This window comes from Pimephales promelas, chromosome 22, assembly GCF_988280905.1.
Source record: "Pimephales promelas chromosome 22, fPimPro1.hap1.1, whole genome shotgun sequence".
NCBI lineage: Eukaryota > Metazoa > Chordata > Actinopteri > Cypriniformes > Leuciscidae > Pimephales > Pimephales promelas.
Window position 1 is genome coordinate 20,760,998 of NC_142790.1, and position 27,864 is coordinate 20,788,861.

Genomic DNA, 27,864 nt, shown 5'->3' on the forward strand with positions numbered 1-27,864 from the left:
TTTTTGCATAATGACACTAACATGCACTGATTCTTAATGATAGAGCGAGGACCCGGGGCCAGGACAAATGCAATAGTCAATTATGCTTCATCCTCCCTCTCTCGTGCTTATTCTTTCTCTGGCTTTATTTCTCCTTCAACTGTCGCTGCGCTATTATAACATTCACAAGGCTCACAAGGACTTGTGTATGATTCAATACTGTTTGACTTCCCCAAATCAATGGCCCGCATAAAGATCCGTCTCAACGCGTCTAACATGGGCTGCGTTTAATCGTACCAAATCTCAATCGGGGACATGAGCATCGCACTTCACCCAAAATCCATAACCTTGATGAGTTCGCCCTGAGCGGGAGCTTTACATATCCAACATATTGAAGGGTCTTGATCTGCTTTCCATTAATATTGGCATGTGTCTACATCCCAAAGAGCCATCTATCAACAACAGGAGAGTATGCGGTTACTTAAACACAAACTAAACATGACTTCCTCGCCCAGAGCTGCCCAGCACCCACCTATAGCGTAGTGCCCCTGGGCTTGTTATCTCAAAGATTGCTATTGAATACCTGTCAAAGGTTATGGTGCCCGAGGTTGCCCTGCCATGAGAAAAAAGGTGCAATGGGGTCACTGAAATTAGCCCCGCAAAATCAAGCATATTGTGTGTGCCTCACAAAAATTAGCCTTGCCAAGTGAGTAAATAAGGTATTACAATCCATGTAACCCCTAAAATCCACTGGATCCGTCTACGGCGCGGAATGTCATGGCCACGTTTTTGATGCGTCCCTAGCTCAGTGTCAAAGTCCACTGGAAGCGTCTCAGTTGGTGACTTCTTCAGTCTCCACAGTGTGTTTTATTTTGAAAATCTAATTGGATCCTCTATGCCGTTGTATGTCTGACTTCCTGCCCGGTACGATGTGCTTGATGTGGCAAGTGGCGGAAATAGACCTGCTACCTATTATCTGCGGAGCGGAGAGACGATTAAGAGCATTGACTATAATGGCCGCGATTAGCTCCGGCATCCGCGACGCTGACGATCCGCGCCGTAGACGGATCCAGTGGATTTTATGGGTGAGGTCTAGGTCTTCCACCCTGCTCCTGGGGATCCACTGTCCTGCAGAGTTTAGCTAAAACACTCCTGAAATCAAACATACCTGAACCAGCAAACCAAGGTCTTTAGGATCGCTTCAAAAGTCATAGTTCAGGTGTGCTGAGGTAGGATGGAAATCGACTTTGCAGGACAGTGGGTCCCCAGGAGCAGGGTTGAAGACATATTCTTTGTCCGTAAGATGGACGTACTACTGCCAGCATTATTTTATTGTCATGTGGCCTACCAGTGTCAGTTGCATCCCTTCAGTTTCATTCATGAATCATCTCCAGTGGCCTCATGGGAGGGTAAAGTGTCCATTGCACTTCATAAGCATGGCGGAAGTAGTAAGTCATCCGGGGACTTTTCGCTTACTATATGGTAGGGAAGTATTCGATTTCTTGCCTGTAAAAAAAAAAAAAAGAAATTGTTGCCTTAAATTTAAGTACAATCAAATTGGATGTTTAAGTCATTTAAACTTAAATTACATTTAACTGACTTTAAAGTCCCCGTGAAATTAAAATTGAACCCATTTACTTTGTTAGTTCATATTACTAGTCTATTACTAGTAAATGTATATCAAATTTTTTTTACCAATGTAATCTTTAATCAAAATTTGAAAAGTTACTTCTGGTCTGGAATGGTGTCTTTTTCTGATGACGTAGGTTTGACGGCTTAGGTTGGAAAAACGCTTAACCACTCCCCTCAAACCTTTAGTCTATGAGTGAGAGATGGAGAGGAGGAGCGCTAGAGTAAAACCCTGCCTTCTGTTCAATATTCTGTTTCACTTGGAAATACGTCACAGCACAACACTTTGCAACTTCCGGTTCACAGGGACTTTAAATGTTATACAAGATTCAACATTTTTTAAAGTTATTTTGATGAGTTAAAGTAATGCAAAAACACATATTGTCATAACTTACTGATCATATCATTTTTTTTTAACTGTGACAAGTTGATATAACCACTTGTGATTGGATTTCATTATTAGCACATTATCAATATGGATGGATTTTTCTCCACACACAAAAAGGGCACAAAAAATGTTGAATGGTTGAACAATCTCTTACTTTTTGGAACAGATTTCACAAAAGCCAATATGATAGAGACACATATACTTTAAGAAAAATAATGCAATTTCTTGGCCAGTAAGAAACTTCTATTACCAATAAATGTTAGTAAGGATGGAAAAGATTTAATTTTGGATCAAATTTAGTTACAACTGAATGGAAGTCTTTGATGAACCAAACATCTGTGTTAATACGGTGGAAAAAAAACTACTTTTCAAGATTAAAATGTTCGTTGACAATAAAAAAACTGCACCTTAAAACATATCAAATCGCATTAAACATGAATTGTGTCTCTCCTCTGACAGATACGGACTGAAAGCCGTTACACCAAAAAAGACCAGTAATTGGAAAGAGTCTTTGAGAACGGCTTATCGTGACTTCTATTGCTTTTAATTCCTGGACATTATAGGATGAAAATGCCTGAATTTATTGTACCATTCTGCCTCTCTCTCTCTTCCTTTTTGGGTTCTTTTTTTCTGAGAGGCTCTGGTACTGTCAAGGTCGGAAGGAACACAGGACGCTGGAAATGATTAATCTGTCAATCTACATCAAAGCTTCCCGCTGTGTTCCCTCCCAATTGCCTCCCCAGCTCAGCGTGCGGAATGATAGGCTCTGCATTCTACTCTTCCAGCTCCAGCGTTCCCACTACAGCAGCCAGTAATATGATGACAAGCTAAAACGTAGCACATAAAATTACTTGTTGGAGCCTATTTTACATCTCTACCCCAGACTGTGCTTCCCTCTCTTATGTCCCCATGGCGGGCCATTTCACCATAAATACAATGATTACTGCTATTTTCAAAGCAGGTTCAAATCAGACACACACACAAAAAAAAAAAAACACAATGCCATCTTTCCCGCCTCCTTGTCACAGAACACCGAGAAACAATAAACAATGCACTAACGTCCACGCAAAGGGCAAGTATCTCATGAATCTGATGTAAAATGTGCTATATTTTGAATCCAAGATACGCTTTTTCCAATGTGGTAAACAACAGGAGCGAATAAACAAAAAACAATTTCAATGGCATAATCAGCAGGCATCGCCCTAGCACAGAATCCAAATACCATTGTAACATTAAATCAGGACACAGGCACTAAGCAGGTCAAAAATAACAGCTAAATAACTTAAAGTGGCACCAGGGCTACAGTATTTGTCACATGGGCAAGTTGTCTCAAAGACTAATACAGAAACTACAAAGGTTTTGAGTATTGTAATACAAGAGAATTTGTATAAACGTTACATTTATATTGGGCAGGTCACGTTTATTGATTAGTTACATATTCTGTTGGCCAAAACAACAGATTTTCGGCACATCATTCAAAAAAATGATGCTTAAATTTAAGATGTATTTGAATCGCAGATTAAAAACTATCCTTCGAATCAGCATAAATTAGTTAAAAGGTATGAGCATGTAAGAATAAGGCAATTGGGTAGCTTTATGACAAATATGCATCACATTGAATGTATTAGTTAATGTTAAAACTCGGTAATCCAAATGAATGGACATCTTATGAGGAATTCAAATACATACATGTAGAGTATATGTAAATACATACTACTAAATGTAGGCTATATGTAATTTATATTGTATGTATATTTCTATGCCCATGTAAATATAGCCATCTTCTTTATGTAAAGAAATGTTCTATATAAATAAACTTAAATTTAGGCCTAAACATTTAGAGTGCACACTTTTATACGGTTTACATTTTGTGCTGTTTAATGGCAGGTTCCCAATTCCCATTGTGACTTTTTAGCCAATTTAGTGTGACAAAATCCCCCCTGATGTCACGTAACCAGGCTGTTGACTAATGGCATAAAGGTCTATGCCACACTGAGAAAGTACTTGCCAAATTTCTGTGCATCAGATGGTATGCATCAAGAGACAACGGGCTAAACTCTTTCTTCTAATTGGTATATGGTAAGGCATTTCTCTTTCCTTGCAATTAGTACCAGTTGTGACTCAAGAGGAAAGACTGGTGTTTTTCAAAGTGCATCCAGAGCATTAAGGTGCACTTAAGAATAACACTGTGTCTTCATGTAGGTTTAATCAGAAAAAAGCACTCTCCAACATGCACTCGACTCTTTGAGCGATAACCAAACCACATCATCCACAAAGCCAGCAAACGCTAATTGCGGACGGCCAGTGTAGTTTATTAAAAGTTTAGAAATCAGTCCAAGATGCGCACAAATCCATTTGATTTTTATTAGTGCCTTAAAAGAGTTATGCGATTCTCTAGGATCCAGTCCACGTCAATCAGCCATGGTAAATTGGATTCTTGAATAGGGAAATCCCAGGGGTAGGGTTGATGCTATCTGGATCAGACGCAGTGTTGATTTTTTCCTAACCCTTCACTGCTCGCTGCTCCTGTGCTCTCCAGGTTCTGTTCTCACTTTAGTACCAACCAAACCATAATACGTATTGATTAACTCATTATAGTGCATTATTCACTTGCTTTGGGCTTGGACTGTGCTTAAAGTCAGCACCTTAGGACCTGTCAGTTTGAGGTGGCCAAGGAGGGAGGGTTTCTGGACACCTGCAAGGCAAGGAGGGGGGTAAAATGTGTAGGACAGAAGAGGTCCCATTTCCTGCACTAGTGTGAAATGGTGTTGCTTATTCACAGTAACTAGGAATTTACTGAAGGACTACAAATCAAGACAGGTTTTTTTTCTGCGTTAAAGGCTGCTAAAAATTTGTGCCTAAAATATTTGCAATAAAATAAAATATACACACATGTATGTATACATTTAAGAAATATTTGCATGTATATCTAATGTATTATATATATAAACAAATAAAATGTTTTCTTAAATATATAAATGGATGTGTGCGTATTTATATACACAAAATAATTAATGCAAACTTATTCATGCAAATTTACGCAAAATAACATGCATGTATATATATTTAAGAAATATTTGCATCTATATACTGTATATGTATACATGCATGTGTGTTTATTTATATATACAAAATAATTATACACAGTACCCAAACATATATTATGTAAACAAACCTTTATTTTGGGTGTGATTAATCGTTGCCCATGCAACACTTGTATATGTACACACACATACAATATATAATACACTATATAATATACTGTACAATAAATGCATAGTTAAACCTTTGTATTCAAAAAAACTATTCACTGAATTCTAAATCCAGCGAAGAATAAAAGAGACTGTACAAAAACGACTCATAATAAGGGTGTTTGTGTTTTTACAGAAAGCACATAATTGAGAGGAAGGTTTTGCTTTCAATAAAAAGATGTAATCTGAGGTCATGGCAGCAATTAGTTTGTATGTCAATGCTCCCATGATGCTCTGCACTGGTTTCAGCCTCCCCATTAGCGGTCTGCTTGCCAGCGAGCCAAAGCTCGTTGTGCGATATCGAGATAATCAGAGATCAGGCCGATAAATGAAGTTTGATTTCAGGGGACAAGGTCAGGCGCTGAATGGACACAGGTCAAAAAACTAGCATCAGGGTGAGCCATCTCCTCACAAGCGCCGCAGACCACGCCGCATGGATGGGTCGACCCCCTTTTAATTCACAAGTCATTTGCTTCATCTGCCGCGTGAAAGCGACACATTAGGGCACCGCAGTGGCCAGTCACATGACCGGCGGAAAATTAAACCGGCATGTTTTTGTATATTTTCCGCCATGTCTGCGACTTGCTTGATGGAGTGATTTCCGATACAGCGTCAGGGCGAATCACAATCACTTAATACGATCTTTGGGAAGTGGGGCTGAAGAGGACACAAGTATTAATATAAGACTGTGGAGAAACTGACACTCTGTCCCTAAGCCCTGAGGCAATATTACTTGCAACCCCCCTCCCTCCTTCCTTGATAGAAGAAATGCTGTCTCTATAGCAATTACCTAAGTCTTTTATCAGTCATTTCAAAGGAAGAAAATTAGGGCAATTGTGTCAGGACAGTCATATGGGCAGAAATTGCACACTTATTCGGACCACTTATGTCTGTGACTTTGTTCCTGGATGATGGGGGCTATTGTTCGCTGCCATGTCTTTGAAAGCTTGATTGGGTTTGAGCAGATGTACTGTACCAGAAAACGTCTCGGTTACGTATGTAACCCTCGTTCCCTGAGTAGGGAACGGAGACGTTACGTCAGAAGTGACGGAGATTGGGGGTTTCGCATAGAAAGCCAATCCTCTTCGAGTATTAAAACACGAGCCAATGGCATGCAATGCCTTGGGGCTGCGGAAATTTGCATAGCGTACTCCGCCCTACTCCGTGAGTATAAAAGGAGGAAGTGAACGCAACCGCAGTATGTCTTCGCTGAGGAGCCAAGACTGAACTCGGCCTCTACCCAGCGATACAGCAGAAGTGGCAGGGAGACGTAACGTCTCCGTTCCCTACTCAGGGAACGAGGGTTACATACGTAACCGAGACGTTCCCTTTCGTAGTCACTTCGAGTTACGTCAGAAGTGACGGAGATTGGGGGTCTGTGCCATCACGCCAACTTCAGGCTGTCTTCCAGTGCCCCGCGAAAGTCTAACCCCCGAGCCTTACCTGTCTTCCTTAGGGGATCCGACTAGACACAGGATTACCAAGGTACACTGGGAAACATATCCCGAAGGGGACATGCTACCAGCTGCCTACCGAAGGGAGGACTTACGAATACGCATATGGCCACATAGGAACACATATGGAATCACTGGAGCACCAACCGCAGGTGGCTACTAATTTCAGCTCCAGGGGTGGCAGATGGCTTGCCAAGGGAAGACACATGCTCAGAGAGGCTTACAGCGGATAATACACATGAGACGGTTACCAAGGGGGAACCGTACGCATGGAGGCACCTAGCCAGCATCCAGAGCCACAGCAGTGGTGCCCGCATCGTCGGTGCTGGAGGACTCAAGGCTTCAATGGAAGAACTGAGGAATATCGCACTTATCCAGTCCGGGGAGTGGAGTGGCGAGCAAGCGAAGACACCTGAGCGGATCCAGAACTGGCCGAAACGAGTACGTGAGAGGATACCGGCTCAATTCGCAGATTATAGAATCTGGCGAAGGTGTTGGGTGTCGCCCAGCCTGCAGCTCTGCAGATGTCTGTTAGCGAGGCACCGTGCGCTAAAGCCCAAGAGGAGGCCACACTCCGAGTGGAATGGGCCGTCACACCAAGGGGGCACGGAAGGCCTTGCTGCTGGTAAGACAAAGCAATGGCATCCACAATCCAGTGGGACAGCCGTTGCTTTGAGAGAGCCCTTCCCTTCTGGCTCCCTCCATGACAGACAAAGAGCTGGTCTGAGGTCCTGAAACACTGCGTTCTGTCGACATAGGTGCGGAGAGCACGTACCGGACAGAGCAGTGCCAAGGCTGGGTCTGCCTCCTCCGGGGGCAGCGCTTGCAGGTTCACCACCTGGTCCCGGAAGGGAGTGGTGGGAACCTTGGGCACATAACCAGGCCGGGGTCTCAGGATCACGTGAGAGTAAGCCGGCCCGAACTCCAGGCACGCTTCGTCAACGGAGAATGCGTGCAGGTCCCCCACCCTCTTGATGGAGGCCAATGCAACCAGGAGTGCTGTCTTCATGGACAGAAACTTTAACTCTACCGATTGCAAAGGCTCAAAGGGATGCCTCTGCAGAGCATTTAAAACTACCGAGAGGTCCCAAGAGGGTACGAGGGGAGGACGAGGCGGATGCAGCCTCCTCGCTCCCCTCAGGAACCTGATGACCAGGTCGTGCTTCCCTAAGGACTTACCTTCCACTGCTTCATGAGAAGCGGCAATGGCCGCGACGTAAACCTTAAGGGTGGAGGGCGACAGCCTGCGCTCCAACCCTTCTTGCAGGAAGGAAAGCACGACACTGATCGAACATCTCCGGGGGTCTTCTCCGCGAGAAGAGCACCAATTGACGAAGAGGTTCCACTTCAACGCATAAAGGTGTCTCGTGGACGACGCTCTTGCGGAAGTGATGGTTGCCGCCACCGCAGGTGGCAGCGAACTCAAACCTGCCTCGTCCCGTCCAGGAGCCACACGTGCAGCCTCCAAAGATCGGGACGAGGGTGCCACAGAGTGCCCCGTCTCTGAGAGAGTAGGTCTTGTCTCAGAGGAATAGGCCAAGGAGGTGCTGTCGCGAGGAGCATGAGATCGGAGAACCACATCTTGGTGGGCCAGTAGGGGGCTACCAGCAAGACCTGCTCCTCGTCCTCCTTGATCTTGCACAACACCCGTGCAAGGAGGCTCACCGGGGGAAACGCATACTTGCGTGGGCCCCGTGGCCAGCTGTGCGCCAGCGCATCCGAGCCGAGAGAGCCGCGGGTCAGAGAATAAAACTGGGCGCAGTGGGACGAGTCCCGAGAGGCGAACAGGTCTATCTGTGCCTCCCCGAACTCGTCCCAAATCAGCTGGACCGACTGGGGATGGAGTCGCCACTCGCCGGAGAGGGGACGGACCCGGGACAGCTCGTCGGCCGCCCAGTTCCGGTCTCCAGGAATGTACACTGCACGAAGGGACCTCAGGTGCTTCTGACTCCATATCAAGAGGTGGCGGGCGAGCTGCGACAACTGGCGTGAGCGTAGACCCCCCTGGTGGTTGATGTACGCTACTGCCGTAGTGTTGTCTGAGCGGACAAGCACATGCTGGCCCTTGAGTAACGCTCGGAAGCGGTGTAGGGCGAGCCGTACTGCCAACAGCTCGAGGCAATTGATGTGCATGAGGCGCTGGGCTCCTGTCCAGGAACCGGCGGCCGCATGCCCATTGCACATGGCACCCCAACCCGTGGTAGATGCATCCGTGGAGACAACGAGATGCCTGGAAACTCGCTGAATAGGGACGCCGGTCCGTAAGAAGCTGAGGTTCGACCACGGGAAGAAGGTTCGCCGGCATGCCGGAGTCACTGGGACTCGGAGCGAGCCGCGATGCCATGCCCACCTCGGGACTCGATCGCGAAGCCACAGCTGAAGCGGTCTCATATGAAGCAAACCGAGCGGCGTTGCCGCGGCCGCGGATGCCATATGCCCCAGGAGCCTCTGAAATAGTTTCAGTGGAACCGCACTCTTGCCCTCGAACTGTCGAAGACAAGTCAGCAGTGAGTGCGCGCGCTCGTTCGTGAGCTGCGCGGACATGGCGACCGAGTCTATCTCCACGCCGAGAAAAGAGATCCTCTGCACGGGGCAAAGTTTGCTCTTTTCCCGGTTGACCCGAAGGCCCAGACGGGCTAGGTGCCGGAGCACCAGGTCTCTGTGTTCGCAAAGCTGAGCTCGAGAGTGTGCTAGTATCAGCCAGTCGTCGAGATAGTTCAGGATGCGAACCCCGTGTTCGCGAAGGGGAACAAGGGCTGCCTCGACGATCTTCGTGAAGACGCGAGGGGACAGAGCTAACCCGAATGGGAGAACGGCGTACTGATATGCCTGGCCCTCGAAGGCAAACCGAAGAAACGGTCTGTGTCGAGGTAAAATGGACACATGGAAGTACGCGTCCTTCAGGTCGATCGCTGCAAACCAATCCTGATACCGAACACATTCGAAAATGCGTTTGGCCGTGAGCATTTTGAACGGTAGTCGATGGAGAGAACGGTTCAAAATGCGCAGGTCCAGGATCGGTCGTAACCCACCGGTCTTTTTGGGGACAATGAAGTAGGGGCTGTAAAACCCGGACCTCACTTCGGCTGGAGGGACCGTCTCGATTGCACCCTTCGCCAGCAGGGTCGCAATCTCCGCTCTCAAGACTGGGGCATTGCCACCGACCATCGTGGAGCGAACTCCCGTGAAGCGGGGAGGAGACCGTGCGAACTGAATCGCGTAGCCGAGTCTGATCGTTCTGATGACCCAGCGGGATATCCCAGGAAGCGCTAGCCAGGCTTCCAGGAAATGAGCCAACGGGGTCATGCGAACCACAGACGTCCCCCCGGAGGGGCAGCGGTGCGGGTCGACTGGCACGTGTGCAGGAGTTACCCCGCTCGGATGCGTCGAAGCCCGCTCCCCGACAGAAGGGACCAGGGAAAGCGGAGCGTTCCACGGGGGTCTGTTCTGCCGGGGGTCTGGCGACAGAGGGGGAAGGGATTGGTGTAGCCCTGGGACGACACACGCACCCTTCCGCGCCCTCAGAGACAGAGAGGAGTGTGTGGGCTGACGCACGGGGGCATCGAGCGCACCCACTCCAGTCTGTGAGCTCAGTGAGGATGTCAAGTCTTTCTTTAACCAGTTCAGGGTGCTGCCCACCCGTGGGTGAGCAGCGGGGAGCTGAGAACAAAAGATTCTCCCCCGGCCCTCCACCGGGGGAAGGAGGGGGCCTGCTACCGCCTCCTGGGAAAGACTCGAGATCGTCACTGAGCGGCCCGTGTCAGGATCTTCGCTTGGCCTGGCGTTTAGCGGGGCGAGCGGCCTGAGGGGGCTGTGACGCCGGCCTGCGGCCTCCTCGACGCCGGGGCCCGGGTGAAGGCTGCTGCTGGGGCCGGGCGGGAGGGAGGGGAGCCGCAGGGGGGCGTCCTCGGCGGCGAGCAGAGGGAGGCACCTGCGCCGATGACTGGGTGGAGGCAGCAGCTGGTCGCCGGGGCAGGATGTGTTTGATGGCCTCCGTCTGCTTCTGAGCGGTGGAGAACTGCTGGGCGAAGTCCTCGACCGCACCGCCGAAAAGGCCAACCTGGGAGAGCGGAGCGTCGAGCAGACGAGTCCGCTCAGCGCTCCGCGTATCTGCCAGGTTGAGCCAGAGATGGCGCTCCTGAACCACCGAAGTGGCCATCACCTGACCGACGGCGCGAGCGGCCACTTTCGTTGCCCGGAGAGCAAGGTCAGTGGCGGATCGCAATTCCTTAAATGCCGTCGAGTCAGTCCCGCCCTCGTGCATGTCTCTGAGCACCTTCGCTTGGAAGACCTGCAAAGTGCTCATGGCATGCAAAGCGGAGGCCGCCTGTCCCGCCGCTCTATAGGCTCGCGCCGCCATAGCAGACGAGAACCCACAGGCTTTGGATGGGTGCTTAGGAGGACCACGGGTGGAGGCGCTCTGTGGACACAGCTGCATCGCAACAGAGCGCTCCACCGGGGGCATCCCAGTGTACCCACGGGCGGCCCCACCGTCGAGGGGGGGAAAGGCGGGGGAGAGATCGCGCTCTCGAGTGGACAAAGGAGCCCCCCAAGAGCGCGATACCTCCGCATGCAGCTCGGGGAAAAAAGGTATCGGAGTTGGCCGTGGCCTTGCGGCGGCAGCTTTGTCCAGATACCAGTTATCCATCCGCGAGAGATCGGGGCAGGATGGAGGTTTCCATTCTAGCCCGATACTCCCAGCGGCTCGAGACAGCATGGCCGTCAGCTCGGGATCTGACACGGGCAACGCTGGCACTCCCGAAGGGGGCAACGCAGCCGCATCTTCCTCTCCCGAGGACTCAAGCCCGCCTAGTGATGCAGTGATAGACATCACATCATCATCTGGAGCGCTGCTAGAAGCAGCCGGCGCCGCCGAAGAGACAGCCGACTGAATCGAGCTGGCGCTCGCTGGCTCACGCACTGAGGCGGGAGGTGTGGCCCGAGGAATCGTCGGGGCTCTATCCCACACCGTCACCGTTAGATCGCCGGGTCCCCGGGTCGACGGGCCCCCTTTCGTGAAGGAAGCCGATCGAGTAGGGGGGACCGGGGCTCTCACTCTAGTGAGATCATTGAGCCTCGACCTCAGTGTGGAGATGGTCATGCTCCCACAGAAGGAACATGAGTCATCCACGAACGCTGCTGCTGCATGCTGAATGCCCAGGCATACAAAGCAGCGTTCGTGACCATCAGATGATGACAGAAATCTACCACATCCAGAAGGGCACGGGCGAACCATCTTTAAAAAGACGTGCCGCGTGCAGCTCTTTCACTTTCACTTTTAGAGAAAGGAGAAATTCACTCTTTCAGCGCTGAAGCTACCAGGGAGAAGTGCAAAGTCTGGCAGACCACTGCTCAGATCGCAGGCAATGCAAAATCTCGCTGGGTACCGCCGTCACACCAACACTGAAGAGGACGCTCGTTCTCGAAGAGTCTTGAATCAGCTTTTAGGAGTGAAGAGGTTCTCTTGGCTCCGAAGCGAAAACATACTGCGGTTGCGTTCACTTCCTCCTTTTATACTCACGGAGTAGGGCGGAGTACGCTATGCAAATTTCCGCAGCCCCAAGGCATTGCATGCCATTGGCTCGTGTTTTAATACTCGAAGAGGATTGGCTTTCTATGCGAAACCCCCAATCTCCGTCACTTCTGACGTAACTCGAAGTGACTACGAAAGGGAAGGACAGCTTTTGTTTCCTCGGCTACTGCTTTTTATTTTAGTTCTAGTTGAATATAAATTACAGCTCTGTCTCTGTTTACACAGAGAGCCTTTTAAAGACATCATACTCCTTATTTCAAACATGCCGGTAAAAGAAAAAAAAATCATAACACGACTGATTAAAATATCTGTTTTTATCACATTTATGCGTTTTGGCTCATTTTTTGAGACGGCGAAAAAAGTGGCACTTGAATCGCGGCTTAAATTTAAGTAATTGAAGAGCATGCATTAATTACCAGAGCAGAACATTTTACTACTTACAGGGAACTGACACTGCATATTGACTGAAATTACAGGGGGGGGGGTGGGAGTTAAAAATCAGTCAAATTAAAATGAGCAGGATTTATGGTTAAAATCATGTAATTAGAAAATAGGAAGATAATTGCTTGCAGGACCTAATCCAGCACCCCGAGTATTGTAAGGGAAAAGCCCCGATGATTTCCTTGCACGAGACGATAAGTCTAACTTAGCTTAAATGCTAGCAATGCACAGCCAGGGACCTGCAAGCCTAATCTATCCCCAGTTCACTGCCCATGCCCTGTTCTCTGTCTGTCTTAGCATATTGATTTCCAAGCTGTCTTATTGGTTCCTAACATAATTATACTAGGAGTAGGTCTCTTAGTGCAGCTAATACATTTACACCATGGCATCTAGGGAAGCTTATAGTCATGTCATTTATTCAGGCAGAGGATTGTGGCTGCTAAAAGGCTGCTGTAAGCAGTGAATTTGAGGATTTTCTGAAATGAGAGAGAGAATTAAGTTGCAGCCCACAAGAAATGCCCAAATCAATATGCTCTCATCAAAAAAAAAAAAAAAAAAAAAAAAAAGAAGAAGAAAAGAGATAGGCCTCATAACCTATAACCATGAAGATGAGGTTTTTCTATGGACTGCTGTATGTGTGAGGGCATGTATGTTATATCACACAAAAAAAGAATAATAAAATGTGAAAAAAGCCTTAAAGTTAGACCCTCGGCTCTTTTTTCGTCACACTCAACTACAGCGCATCACTCTCTCTCCCATCATGAGTGGACACGCCCCCTACAGATGATTGGCTAAAAGTTTGCTGTGAAAGTTTTTTCTGCACCTTTAAAGTTAACCACATATTGCCATGTAAACAACCAGTCAGTAACTACCATTATTATTTTGATTCACTAAAAAGAACCGACTCACTTGCAAGCTTCATTCGGGAATCGGGTTGCACTGGTCACGCATGTTTTTGACTTACTAACAAGAACCGTTTTATAAGAGTAAGGGGCCATTCACATAGAATGCATTTTGTGTAAATAAATAAAAAAATAGCAAGACAGGACAGAGGAATGAAAAAAGGGTCTCAATATACTTTTTTAAAAGTTGAACTTGACTAGAGCGCTGCATTTTTTGGAGAGCCTTCTCGTTTGAGGTGCTTCAAAAGACGCAAGACGAGAGTGCAACAGTCAAAGACATCTGTGTAGTGTATGCTTACATACAAATGTAACAGAAAAGTAGTGCAGAGGAATACAAACACGTTCTGTGTAAATGACCCCTACAGTAATTCATTGTAAATTGGACTACATGAAGACTGCTGTCTGCTTCACGCTGTAGATTATTGTTGAGGTGATACTATGTAGTTGCTCACTTGGAAAACCATGTAGTACGGTGTTCCGAATAAATGTGCGAGAACTTGGTTAGCATCATCATAAAAGAATCGATATTTCAGAGGGGCAAGTTATTACTTTTATTTTGATGAGATTATAAAGTTCTTTGGAATAACACACAGTGATAAATCATTCACAATAAGACCAGGAGTGTGCAATTAAAAAGTACATTTTGGTTTGATGTTGACTAGAGATGCATCAATATATTGGCCAATAATCGGAATCGGCCAAATAAAATGGCATCATTTAGCTATATTACATAGATACATATAATAGCATAGCTATTATTGTCACTATCGCCATCCATCAGCCAATTGTTTAAAATCAGCCGAAGATCAGGGCCGATTATATCCTTTCAATCAAAAGGGTGCAGAAAAACGTGTCCAACTGCAACTCACACTCTTGTCTTCAACTTAGGGCAAGTTAAAACGACAATAAACGCATTAAACAGCTAAAAACAGCTTCATAAATGCAGGCTCTATTTGACCCTATGAATTACCCGTGGATCAAGTCAGGGTTGCCAGGTCTGCAGTTTTTACCAATACTAAACATTATTTTTAGTATTGGTAAAAACGGTTGCAATTAACAACATTACTCTGTTGTTAATTGCAACCAATTCCAAATGAGATTTTTTTTTTTTCGGTAAGAAAAACCAAACTATTGGTATCGGCCGATTTCACTCTGAATAAACGGCTATCGGTATCAGCTGAGAAATGTAATATCGGTGCATCTCATAATGTTGACTTTAAAATGTACTAAGATACAACAGCCACTAGTAGCAGTGAATGGGTTCATATGCTTAGGATAAGATTTACTGTACAGAAGAGACAGTGAGAAGCAAGGCTAATGCCCGAAACAGCTCCCTTGTGCCTCGTACTGCAAAATTAGCAGTTTAATGATATGATCACTCAACAAGCGACCCTGACTGCTTTCCCTTGCATATGCACATCCTGTCAATGGCAGATCATGTTCGCCTGCATCTTACAGCAGAGGGAAAAACAACCGAAAATAGGGTCATTGTCTATTTATTCTTCTCCTCCTAATTGTTGTCAGAGTCTGACCTGAAATTCAGAGACAGTATTTTTCAAAGTCAAGGCTGCAGATGCGCTCGGCCATTTATCACGGATTGTTCCTTATCCTTAAAGCAGCGCGGGCGTGCGAAGGTCTGTTTCTTCTTTAATTCCCAAGATTTTGTTGTTAATGGAGGAACCTGCCTCATAAATTAAGGAAGCACTCAATTACGGAGCTTGACAGAGGTAGATCACAGGGCAGCCATTGGTCAACCCTGGCAGGTGAGGCCAAACAGCCGCAACACAAGATTTATATGAATTAACAGGCATTACCTGAATTACATTATATTGACCAGCACCACCAGAACCCCTGAATGTGCCATGTAGCATATTCCCAAAATTCAAGATGGGCCCTCATTACGGCGTATTATTCTCAGAAAAGATAAGAAAAGAAAAACTATCCTTCCTCCCGACGATCCATTTTTCATTTCATCAACAAAGCAGAGACCCACTGACAATTCATGGCTTTGGCCAGCATCATTTAAAGCTAGGGCTGTCACTTGAATGTCTCATTTCTATTTTATTCATTTCTTCATAGGGGTGGCAAGCGCAAGACGCTCTATTCTTTCCCCAGGGGAGAGAGGGCAGGCTGGGGGGGGGGTGTTTCTAAGGCTGAAACCCTTTCACACACACAAGCCATCGGCCATCAGATCACACCACAATCAGGCATTCCTCCACCTTGTCAGAACCGGAGGATCAGCCGGCCGCTGGGGCTCCATGGGTAAAAAGAAAAAGAAAGCCGAGCATTTACATTTCAGCTACCAGCGGATGAACCTTATGAATCCATCTGAGGTCACATGTCGAATGCGTCAAAGCGCGTGAAGAATAGAGGCTCGATGATAAATCTAATAAAGAAGCTTTGAGTATTAGGAAAAACAGCGTATCTGAACAAAACCACATTTGCGTTTGAGAGGAGCCACTTATAAAAGATGATCCAAGCTTGTGGCAATCTTGAAAGCATGTACATCTTTTGTTATGAAATTGCATTGTTCGATAGCGTTTTTTTTTTTTCATGCACCTTTTTTTTTTTCGTACAAGGTAAGGTATTAATTCACACTAGACACATTTTGCAAATGACTTTCCTTTAAATCATGTCTAAAAGCCCAGGAAAAACTAATGATTTTTATTAGATTACTATTCTTAAGGATGCATTAGACAAATAGCAGGAAGTTACACTCTGCAGCCCCGGTAATGCAATAAAGTTCCAATTATAACACTTACGTACAATAAGTGGGCTTCTTTTTGCAGCGCTGCACACAAATCATCATTATATTTCTAATGCTATCTGGATGTGAAAGCTTCAGACACGTAATACGTTTTTCCGCCGTCTAAAAAAAAAACTGGGTAATCGCCCCAAAACTGTCAGGCAGCATTTGTTCGGATATGACGGCATCAATCATACTCTACGGGACACCCTGAAGGTCGGAGGTTAGAGGAATATCAGCTACCCTTGTTCGGTTTTGCCTTTTTATTAGCCTCATCCCATGTGTTCCCTCTCAGTCCCTAGTTTAGCACTCAACGGTGCATTTACAGGGGGTGTCAGGATTAGCCGTTAGCTCATAAACGAGAGCCTGTTCTTTGGCTGTAGGCAAGGATCTGCCTGCTAGGCAACACGGATGACCTCGGCGGCCAGCTGGTCGCCGTTTCCAAACGCAACCGTGTGGCGGAACATCACACGATCCCATCCGCCCGGGCTTTACCGCAGTTAAAGGGTAACGTTTGGCTTCTCCTCCGCTCCGCCCCTTTGGCAACAGAGGTAGGACCATGTGACTCTCTGTAGGGAGAGAGGACCAAAGCTAATGAAAGTAAACATGCAGAGACTCAACAGTAGGCTTTCCTTTCAAATGAAGTTTTTTTTTTTTTCAAAAAGTGAAAAACATGTTATTCAGAGAGAGTCAACCTGCAGGGACTGGCTGAGAGACACAAAGGCTGGAGAATGATTGAAAACATCAAACAGCAGTGTTTTCCATCCCGCTGGTGTGGCCTCTGAGATTGCCTTAGCTGGAGATGTTCATTGGTGTCAAAGGATTCCACATTGAACTATAATGATATTCAAGTATCCTTCTCTTTTTTCCTTTCAAGAAATATATCATTCACACAACATTATCATTCAACTAAGAAACACATTGAGAATTTATTTATTTCCTTTCTTCGCGGGTTTAATAAGCCTTCAGGGGGACTTCCGACGGAAGGAATCAGTTTTCCGGGAACGTGATGATATACCCTACACATTTCACATAAAAGGTTGGCTGGGTTTAGCACGGCATTTGACCAAAGGTCAAACAGAAACAAAGCATGGAGGGTGGTCAGTTGGACGAGACAGCGAAAGCTTGCCAGGCTCTCAGCTCACATCTAAAATAGGATCTAACATCAACTATGCTCCTCCACATCATTTTTTTAAATCTTTTAAGTCTAATCAAATAAAGTATAGAGAAATTATCAATAAAAAAAAAATGGAATCTGATCATTTCACAAAACCATGAAGGCACATTCACAATGCACATATATTCTATCGAAATATGAAAATGACACTTATCTCAAATTCACTGCTGAAAAACGCTGATATCACATTCACTACTAAAAAATAATAAAGGGAATGTATAATGACTGCAATATATACCTGTGTCTCTTCAGGTATTGCCTACACTCTCAGAAAAAAAAGGTACAAAAGCGGTTACTGGGGCTAGCCTGTACCTTTTCAAAAAGTAAACTTTTGTCCATTCTAGGTGCTAATATGTACATTTTAAGTGCTAATATGTACATTTCAGGTGCTGATATGGACATTTTATGTGCTAATATGTACATTTTAGGTGCTGATATGTACATTTCAGGTGCTATTATGTACATTTTAGGTGCTAATAAGTACATTTTAGGTGCTAATAAGTACATTTTAGGTGCTATTATGTACATTTTAGGTGTTAATATGTACATTTTAGGTGCTAATAAGTAAATTTTAGGTGCTAATAAGTACATTTTAGGTGCTGATATGTGCATTTTAGGTGCTAATATGTGCATTTTAGGTGCTAATATGTACATTTTTATTGTTAATATGTACATTTCAGGAGCTAATATGTCAATTTTAGGTGCTAATATGTAAATTTTAGGTGCTAATATGTACATTTTTAGTGTTAATATGTACATTTCAGGAGCTACTATGTCTATTTTAGGTCCTAATATGTATATTTTAGGTGCTAATATGTCCATTTTAGGTACTAATATGCACATTTAATTGTTAATATGTACATTTTAGGTGCTAATATGTACCACTAAGGTACCAATATGCAGCCTTTGGGTACAAAAGTGTACCTTTTTAAAAGGTACAGCCCCAGTGACAGCTTTTGTACCTTTTTTTTCTGAGAGTGTATGTGATGGGGACTAAACATCAGTAATACAATAAGTTGTGGTGACAATTTTTGATCCACATGAAGAAAACAGCTTGTAGATCATACTAAATAAAGTTTTCTGTGATGGGTAGGTTTAGTATTAGGGATAGAATATACAGTTTGTGGAAAGTCTATCTATGGAAAGTCACTATAAAACCCAATGTGTGAGTGTGCATGTACCCTAGCGCAATCGGATTTCATTCTCGGCCATTTAAAATGCCTGGGTTTCACAATCAAGGTTACAAGAGCAAACTGTCCCCCAGCCAGAATGCGATCTTGCTGGGTATGGTTCTAGACTCAGTGACAATGAAAGCACGGCTCACACCAGAGCGTGCACTCTCATTCAGAGCGGTGTTGTTTTCCAAGGTGAACAGGTCGATTTCGGCTCTGCCAAACACCTTCCATATCATACTGACCGTCTGTGTGAACCCGGCATGTCTGGAGTTTGCTAACTCTAACTCTAAGCCCAGGCATAGGTATGTGCCCAAAATGCTCTCAACACTGTTCGTTATTGGCTATCGGTGACGTTATTGGCTATTCCCCCTTCTACAGAGGATGGGAAGGTTAATCATCTCTGCTCTGTTAGCATTCTGTGTCATTTGGACAATCAAAACAGCATTTTGGTGGCTAGCCGTGAAGCTGCAAATGTGTTTTACATATAGGTTTCAGTAAATAAAGAAAAAGGAGTTTTCCCCGCTGTATAGCTATGCAATACTTTCTTCCCTAACTCAGGGAACTGAGGTTATGTGAGTAACCAAGCAGTTTTCAACATAAATAATAATGTAATTTCCCACAATGCATTAGCCTAAACCTTTTTGAATGACAGCCCTGAATGCATATTTGCTAACTCATGAATCTTTAAAGGATCTACAGATGAACTGCTCTATTTTGCTCTGAAGTTCAGTTATATGTGAAGGTGAAGGCCTGGACTGGTCATGTTGTTTCTCTTTACACTACCTTAAGATGCTTAAATGCTAATACGCTATTGCTATCATAATGACCTATGGGAGATAATGGAACTTGGCCCAGATATGTATGTCAGAGACACAATGGGACATGTTTTTTTTTTGACAGTTTTATAATTAAACTACAAAAAAAAACAGCTCCATGCTTGACACAGAGATCAGCACACACCACAAATTTTTAATGAGCTTTATCCAAATCTTGACTTTCTGTCTCGTGTCATATTTAAAGTGTTTTCATGCTATTTTTTTTTTTCCTTTTTATGTGATGTTGAGGCTTTATCTATTGGGTGTTGTGTTTCTGTACACCTCAATATTCTCTAGGGAAATCAAAACAATTGGAAGGATGTTTGATATCTTGATATGTGATCTTACTGTTATTTTTTTATATCAGAGGCAGTTAAAACCTGTGCATTTAAAACAAGTAGAACAGACTAAAAGTAGCATTATAAAGGTCTGATGACTAATTTAGCAACCAACAGAGGTGTTAGTTGTCACTGCAATAAAAAAACTGCCATTCACGTCAGACTTGCTTAGCAAGAGTGAATTGTTGAATTAAGTGTTGAAATACAGATGAAATAAACGATGAACATGAAATATATGAAACCTATATACCTATCTGTGTGTCTGTGTGTGTGTGTGTGGGGGGGGGGGGGTGGTATCTATATGTCTGTCTGTCAAGCCTCAAACTTCAAATGTTAGAATAAGGCTCAGTTTGGCTTGACAAACTTTGCTTTTCTAGTTAAATAACTTAAATGAACTCATTTGAATTTGTAATTAATTTGAATTTTGCTTCCTTAAATTCAAAGTTGAACTATAATTCACTTTAAACATCAGCATCACTCCATCTTCGAAGCCGTGTATCCTCGATTTGTTATCTTCAGTTCTGTTTTGTTTTTTTCTCTACTCCTTTTCTCTTTATTATTTATTGTATTGTAAAGCACTTTGGATTAAATATGGTTGTGTTAAACCACGAACAGTTGGATCGAAAGAGGGTTATTAACAGAACAGTTATTGTAAGAGTAGTTTTATCACTGAAAATTGTATCATACTTTGTCTACTCTTTAAACAGCATGGTGGTATAAATGGTGGGTTAACATTGTGGTTTATCCCATTTTCTATCGCGGCATTCTCTCTGTATTTACAATTCTTTGCAGCCTCACTCCCATCTAACGTTTGCTCTTTGATTTCTTGCACCTGGGAACAATACAAGTTGACACCATTATGACTAAAAGCTTGCTAAGTATTTCCTACATAAGTAAGATGGTATTTGACTCTGGTAAGCAGATCCATAGCAGACTGGTGGGAGTGGCCTTGGACTGCGACATGCACAGTGCATTATGGGTGTTGAAGTTATCCTACCTATTTGACTTTTATCTCAGTTTTCTATAGTCCGGTAGCCCCAATTTCAAAAATACTTCATATAGGCAGCCATGTTTTATTGAAAGACAATTTTACCAAAGGTGAAGAACCCCTTTAAATATCAAACTAATGCTTTTAAGAAAACATTCCCTCTGCCTCATCTTATCAAGGGCACCATGTGATCCTCATTTTCTACATTCACCACCTATGTAACATGGTAAATTTGTATCTAAATACATTTGGACTCTCATTTCAGATGACATAGGCCACTTAGTTTGGCCTGTCTGAAACAACACTTTCTAGTCAAACACTATCTCCATTTAAACAGGCCCAGATGGTGGACTCAGGTCAGATATAGCTGGCGGTATATAGCAGTGGTGCAGCACTCGAGCAGAGGGGAGGGTGCATAGGTGAGCGAGAGAAGGGCGGGGTCTATTACAAAAGAGCCGTCTGGGCCCGACTCAAACCTGCATCTATGGAAATCCAATTAGCTAACTCCATTCACATCCCAAGCAGGGTCAGACAGTTATCCTCTGAGCAAGGATCTTCTGGACAGACCGTTTGTTTAAGAAGCTCCCCCATTATTTCTTACTCGCCACAGGGGACTGACCTTCATTTAAATACAGCCCCCATTATGGACTCCAAAGGGAGGCCACAGTGATCCCCTGACAAAAATAGCATATGCCCACTGCAAGGCTGGTAGTCATTAATGGTGTATTTTTATAAATGATGGTATTGATATGACTAAGTTTAAAATAAAGCATTACTAAGCATTTGCTATGGGAGGAGCATTTGCTAAAGGTTTGCGTACCGACAAGCTTCTCCACAAATGGACTCCCATTTATCAGGAACAAAGGACCCCAAAAGTGGCAGAGAGTAATGAGGGGAGAGAATCTCTTCCTTTGTGATAATATGGAGAAATTAATTAAAAATAAAGAATGGTGGCTCCTTCTTCGCTCGCAAAATCATTTATTACAATGGTAATTGCTCCTCCCTATTGCAGGTTAATTCTTTAAACAGTGTTCTACATCAAGATATTCTAATTCTCCTAATCTATAATTCATGATATACTTTGTACCAGGCAAAGCTGTTAAATATTTAGTGAATCATTGGCCCTAAACTTAAATCACCCTGCAGTAACCGCTTGTGTTTTTTAATGCATTTTTCATTTTCTCCATTTAGTTAAAGTGATACACTTGGTGGTAATTTCACAATCAGGGATTAACATAAAACAACTTAATGAATTAATTAACAGACTTTGTGTGGAACTACCCTACCACACAGCGTGAGCGGTAATTACCATTCTGCTTTATAAAGTTAAGCATGATGCATATTTTACGCTGATCTAATGGAACATTCATTTGGTATTCTTGTTGTACCTCTGTTTACTCCTCATGCTTAAATCTTCCACATTAATGCCGCAGGCTTGCAGAGCAGGAAATGTGATCAGCAAGGCCATGAGGCGTTTCATCATTTCCTGCCACTCCACAACAAGAACTCACCATCAAAATGAAGCAGTGTCATCCCAAATTTGCAGTACATTTTTATATGCTATCATAAATGCCTCAACATTGCACAAAATATTAAAGAGTTTGCGATCTATATTATACATCTCAAAAGGTGGCTAGAAATAAACTGACTGCCAATCTCTAACTAAAATTACTAACTGTGTGGTTCTTGATTTAATTGGTTTTTGATTACACGAATGATTTTATCCAGATAAAACTTGTTTTGTACATGATGATAATGTACCAGAAATGATTAAAAAAAAGATAAAGTAAAGCCTCTGGTAAATCAATGATGTAACTAACACACAGCGAGTTGTTTGTGTCTCTGAGTGATTCCACATTCATCTTCCGGTTTCTACCTTCTCTTTTCTGGATTCAGAGGTGTGATGATATTCGCTTACGTGCGAGGTCGCCTACTTAGCTGTGAATAACATCACATCAGAACGAGGTGACACAAAGACTCCGTCACCTCACAACAAACAGGACACACTGCAAAAAAGTACACAGTTACATTTTAAACAGCCCATTTCAATGATTCATTCAAAGACACTTTGTGCCTGATGTATAATTCATCACTCTGCCGTCATCCCTCTCCACCCCTGTCAAGTAACAAACAATGAGTTTTTGATGTGAATAATTTAAAGTGTGTTACGCTGTGCTAATATTATCCAAGAAGAAGAGGGCTTTTCATTATAACACATAATTTCCCAATAGACCCTTCATATGAAAAAAGAGACTTTTCACCAAAAACAATATTCAACATCATGAGATTAAAAAAAGAAAAACAGCATTTTATACACCTATTTGTAGCATGGTGAGTTAAGGTATGTTATGTATGTGTTCAAATAAGATGCTGTTTTCAAGTGTGCAGCCAATACCAGCCAATAACAGGATTTCAAATAGAGGTTTATACTTCAAAAACTCCGTCCCATGATCCCAATGCTTCCCAAGGCGGAATCCAGAGCTCAGGCAGCATCAGAGCAGATACATCAAAATAACTCTGTCGTGAATTATATCCTAAAGCTCCTAAAACCCCCCTCCCATCCCAACTCTCATATGTTGTTGTGTGCAAATGAAGCAATTAATGGATTCCCCAGAGGAAACTTTTATTGCTCAGAGGTTGCACTTTCATAGCTCACAAGACTTAATGGAGTTCCCAGTTATGTTTCATTTAAGTATGAACTTTGTTGCAGATGTTTCTCCTGAAATATAAACAGGACAAAAACTAGAGATTTATATAGATAGATAGATAGATAGATAGCATGGATATGAACAGTAATATCATTCATACGAGAAGGTACCAAATCGTAAGAAATTGTATATTAAAACTATACACATAACCCAAACCTTACACCTAAAGAAGATTGGGGAAAAGAAAGAAAAGTCAGACAGATTTGTGAATTATTTAATTAGCATGAAAATTATTGTATTCCAAGGATGATTCAGTTTTGACAAAAATGTTGGTTTATAATCAAAATCTGACTTTTGATTACATACATTAGCGATTGGATTAAGAACAGTTTTTACTCAGATTTTGCCCAGTAATCGACACTGTAGGTAAAAGAAACCTTTCAGTTAATACAATTTTTGCTAAATTAAGTTCTATTATAATTCACTCTTGACTTTTTTTCCATACAATTGAAGTTTCATTGAAAAGACAAAATCAAAACACAGAGACAATTTTCTACATATTTAGACTGTGTTCCACTGAAGTCAGTCAGTCGATACATGTTTGCAATAAATCAGAATTCAGAATCAGAATTAAATATTTTAAATATATTTTTATACATTATATATGTATCTCTTTACATTTAAATGCAATGTGGCAAACAAAAGTCATAAACCCTATTAAATCCATGTTAACAAGAACAAAAATACACATATTAAACTGGTGACTAGCCTAAGTTCTATCTGTGTGGTAATGTCTGCTTTCTCTCCTCTCAAGCTATCTTGGAACTTCTTTCAGGGTAGATTGTGGTGTGCTATCAATATATCAGGGAAGCAGAGGTTATCTATACCATTTACAGTATCAGAGTGCAGGAAGAGCACAGAATCAACCCATCAAAAGGCATTTTCTATAGGTTCATTACAAAAGATTTTAAAGATGAGGGCCTCAGTCCGATCATTGCAGATACAGCTCTTATAGATTGAAAATATGCCATAAATCTATAATGTGGAAATAGGCAGCGCACGAGGAGGAGGGCAGGTATTAGTAACCTATTGTATAGATAATTGACGATTTCCTATGAAGCTTTTCAAATGGGTCTCCCATCTTTGAATCACTTTCATCCCATTGAATGTGAGACTCTGATTGTGTGAAATCACCACAAGTACCTTCAATTACAGGAGGCAGTGAGCATAGGAAATGGCTGCTGTAGGTCAGGAGGAGAAACTGCTCTGTGAAATGGCAGACGAAACGTCGCCTTCAGACAGCAGTATACATACTTATACCAGCAGATAACGTTTATTATTTAGGGCTTGATAAAACACAGCCCATAAAATGAAGCATTTGGATAAACAATGGTGGAGGAATGCAAAGATATAGACTCTGAGAGATTAGAGAAGAGAGGATGAGGGAGAAATGAGGAAGGGGAGAGGGAATGTAAAATGGGGAGGACAATTTTCACTATAGCAATGGATAGATCCATCTTGAATTATCGATACCTACATCTTTAAATATGACAACTCACCTTCAGATATAATATAAATAATAATTGGGGCTTATATAAAATAAAATAAAATAAAATAAAATAAAATAAAATAAAATAAAATAAAATAAAATAAAATAAAATAAAATAAAATAAAATAAAATAAAATAAAATAAAATAAAATAAAATAAAATAAAACATTCACACAGAAAGAGAAAAGTAAAAATGTCATCCGAGCTTTCACACTATAATAAATGGCAAAGCTAAAAATTATATTTGTTTTAATGGGTTTTTGAGATGACTGTAAATTAAAATATGGTGAAATATAAATCCAAATCAGTAATCATTGCTAATATATGACTAACGTAAAAAAAAAAAAATATGGTAAATGATGACTTTCAAAGATAATGTTAAATGGCTACAATTACCCATTTTAACCTTAGGAAACACAAACAACTTTTTATTTAATATGGATATCGATATTGTTACTGCTATCAGTGATATTAGCATTGGTAGTAATTGGTATTGAATTAAAAAAATGGTAACATATATCCCAAATTGTTCTCTTCTGCTTCCCACGTCAATTACATGATTTATGGCAAAACATACACCTTAATGAAGCCAGGATGTTGCAATCCATTTGCTAGGTTGCTTTGAGTGTTTTTAAGCATGTTGCTATGCTGTTACTAGGGTGGATGCAAAAATGTGACTCAAAGTGCAAATGAATATCACTCTCCTCAAAAAAATAAAACATGATTTGAGGCATGATCACCCTTCTCTGTAGCATAAACAAGTTACTTGCCAAAGTTGAATTTTTCCAATCAAACCTTTAACACTAAATGTGAGCAATAGTAATAGCGCCCCTAACAAGTAGGCCTAGACCAAACCAGAATCCACCCAATATAGTGAAGGTGGTGTGCTCCTGGACACAGCAGGGGATAATCTCTCAATCAGCGTAATGAGGAAATATATACGGTTTGATCCCAGCAGCTGATGCCTTGCCTCAAGACCAATTTACCTTTTAAATCCTAAAAGAACTTTTTTCCACCATTACACTATCCTTCAAAGAGAGAGGGGTTCAAATCCTCCCAACAAACCTTGATTTATTTCCCCTGTTGGACGTCCCTCCTTTGTTTTAATTAAAGCAAATTCCGCCGGGGGCGAGCTGCACGGAGGCCGAAGGGAATTTTCCTAATTATTGTACCCATCAAGACTGAGTCTGAGTGATTAAAAAAGCAGAACTTCCGAAGATGCCATATATGACCGGAATCGGCACAGCGGCGTGCTTTTTGTTTGTCCGTGAATTAAAAGGATTTTCCTAAACCATAAACCAACCCTGCCTTTAATGAAGATCTCGAGCTGAAGATGATTTCCCCACAAGATGAGGTTTCTTTCATCAGTACCATATTTCAAAGTGTAATACAAGCAAGATAAAAGCATTCACAGCCTGCTTGATTTACTACCCAGCATATTAAAATCTACATTGATTCATTAATATGTAAACTGCCTCTGTGTCATTAATATTGGGGGTTGGAAAGGCCAGGCTAATGCCGTGGTTCCTCGGACCTGTGTAGATTGGGTTCAGGGCTTCTATTTCAACTGGGCCCCTCACCTTTGTTCTCCTCTTGTCCCAAGGGTAAGCGAGGTGAATAAATATGCTTGATTACTCATGGTACACTCCCATCAAGAGACAAATATATGCAATTATTTGAGCGTCTCATGCAGCCGTAAGTTAAATGGAATTAAACATGATGCTACCTCCTTCGTGATGAGCGCCAAGATTGGGTTAGAAATGTCACGTAACATTTAAAAAATGACATTTGGCTGCCGTTTCTCTGATGCTTTAGCGTGGAGACACACAAAAAGAGCGGAGGAGCGATTTATAGGACTGGAGCTAATTGAAGGGTGTTCTTAAACACACAGATGAAATTACATTCCTTTCATATTTGAGGCCTTTTCAACAGATGAATGCTTTACATTCATTAAATATACAAGGATACATTTATCAAAATAGCAAATAGTGGAATCAGAGGCTGCTGATAATCATCCATCCGTCGCTTTGAAGATGATGACCTTGGGTTGTAAATTGTGTGAACCATGCTATTTTTTTAATCGTCAGCAAAATATCACTTGGCAAAACCTTTTTTTATGCTCTAGAAATTCCTGATTTAATAAACAATATCACTTCTTATCTAACTGTCATCATTCTCCTGCTTAATTTTCTCCCCTTTTTAACCTCTAATAATATCATATATGTTTTTAAGCTTTATATAGAATGACAATTTGTGTCTTAAATGGCAAAAAAAAGTGGAAACTGGATATAGATAACTTATTTGTAAACAGACCAAATGCCAGAGACCATCTTAAATCATCCATCATTTTAAAATCCGCTAAATAACATCTAAGTGAAATGCAACTCTCATTACCACTTGCCCTCGCTTTCTTTCTTCACTCTCCCGAACACCAAGGGAAGATATGGCCCAGAATGCAGCTTTATCTAATTGGTTTATTGTCTTGAGAAGCTAGTGACAAGTCAGGCAGTCAGAGGCAAGCTTTCATCAGAGGTTATTTGGAGAAATAACTAATTTCAGTCTTTCTCCCAGCACGGACTCAACCTGCTGCCTCAGAATCAGGCTCTCTGGAGAATTCATTAAGACAGTGGCATTCCAGATCTCCTAGTCAACAACTAAACATGGCAGTAACCTTTATACTGCCACACTGTCTCGCCTTGCCTTCGCCTGCACATGCTTAAATTCCAGTGTCCCACTCATATTAGTAGTTTCAACAGACAAAGGACATGGATTGGTTTACAGTTATATTAGCTGTGGGACAATTCTACAAGCAAGAATGAAATTAGACGATAAACATTACTTGAAAATCATT

At 42.8% G+C, this 27,864-nt stretch overlaps 1 long non-coding RNA gene across 1 annotated transcript in view; it reads right to left on the reverse strand.

Moving 5' to 3' along the window:
* Positions 1–1,326: 1,326 nt before the first annotated feature.
* LOC148969607 (uncharacterized) overlaps positions 1,327–27,864 on the reverse strand; it is a 100,514-nt gene continuing 73,976 nt past the window's right edge. The window contains exon 3 of the long non-coding RNA XR_016149330.1: positions 1,327–1,485. This is a non-coding gene — a long non-coding RNA (uncharacterized LOC148969607). The remainder of the gene's footprint in view (positions 1,486–27,864) is intronic.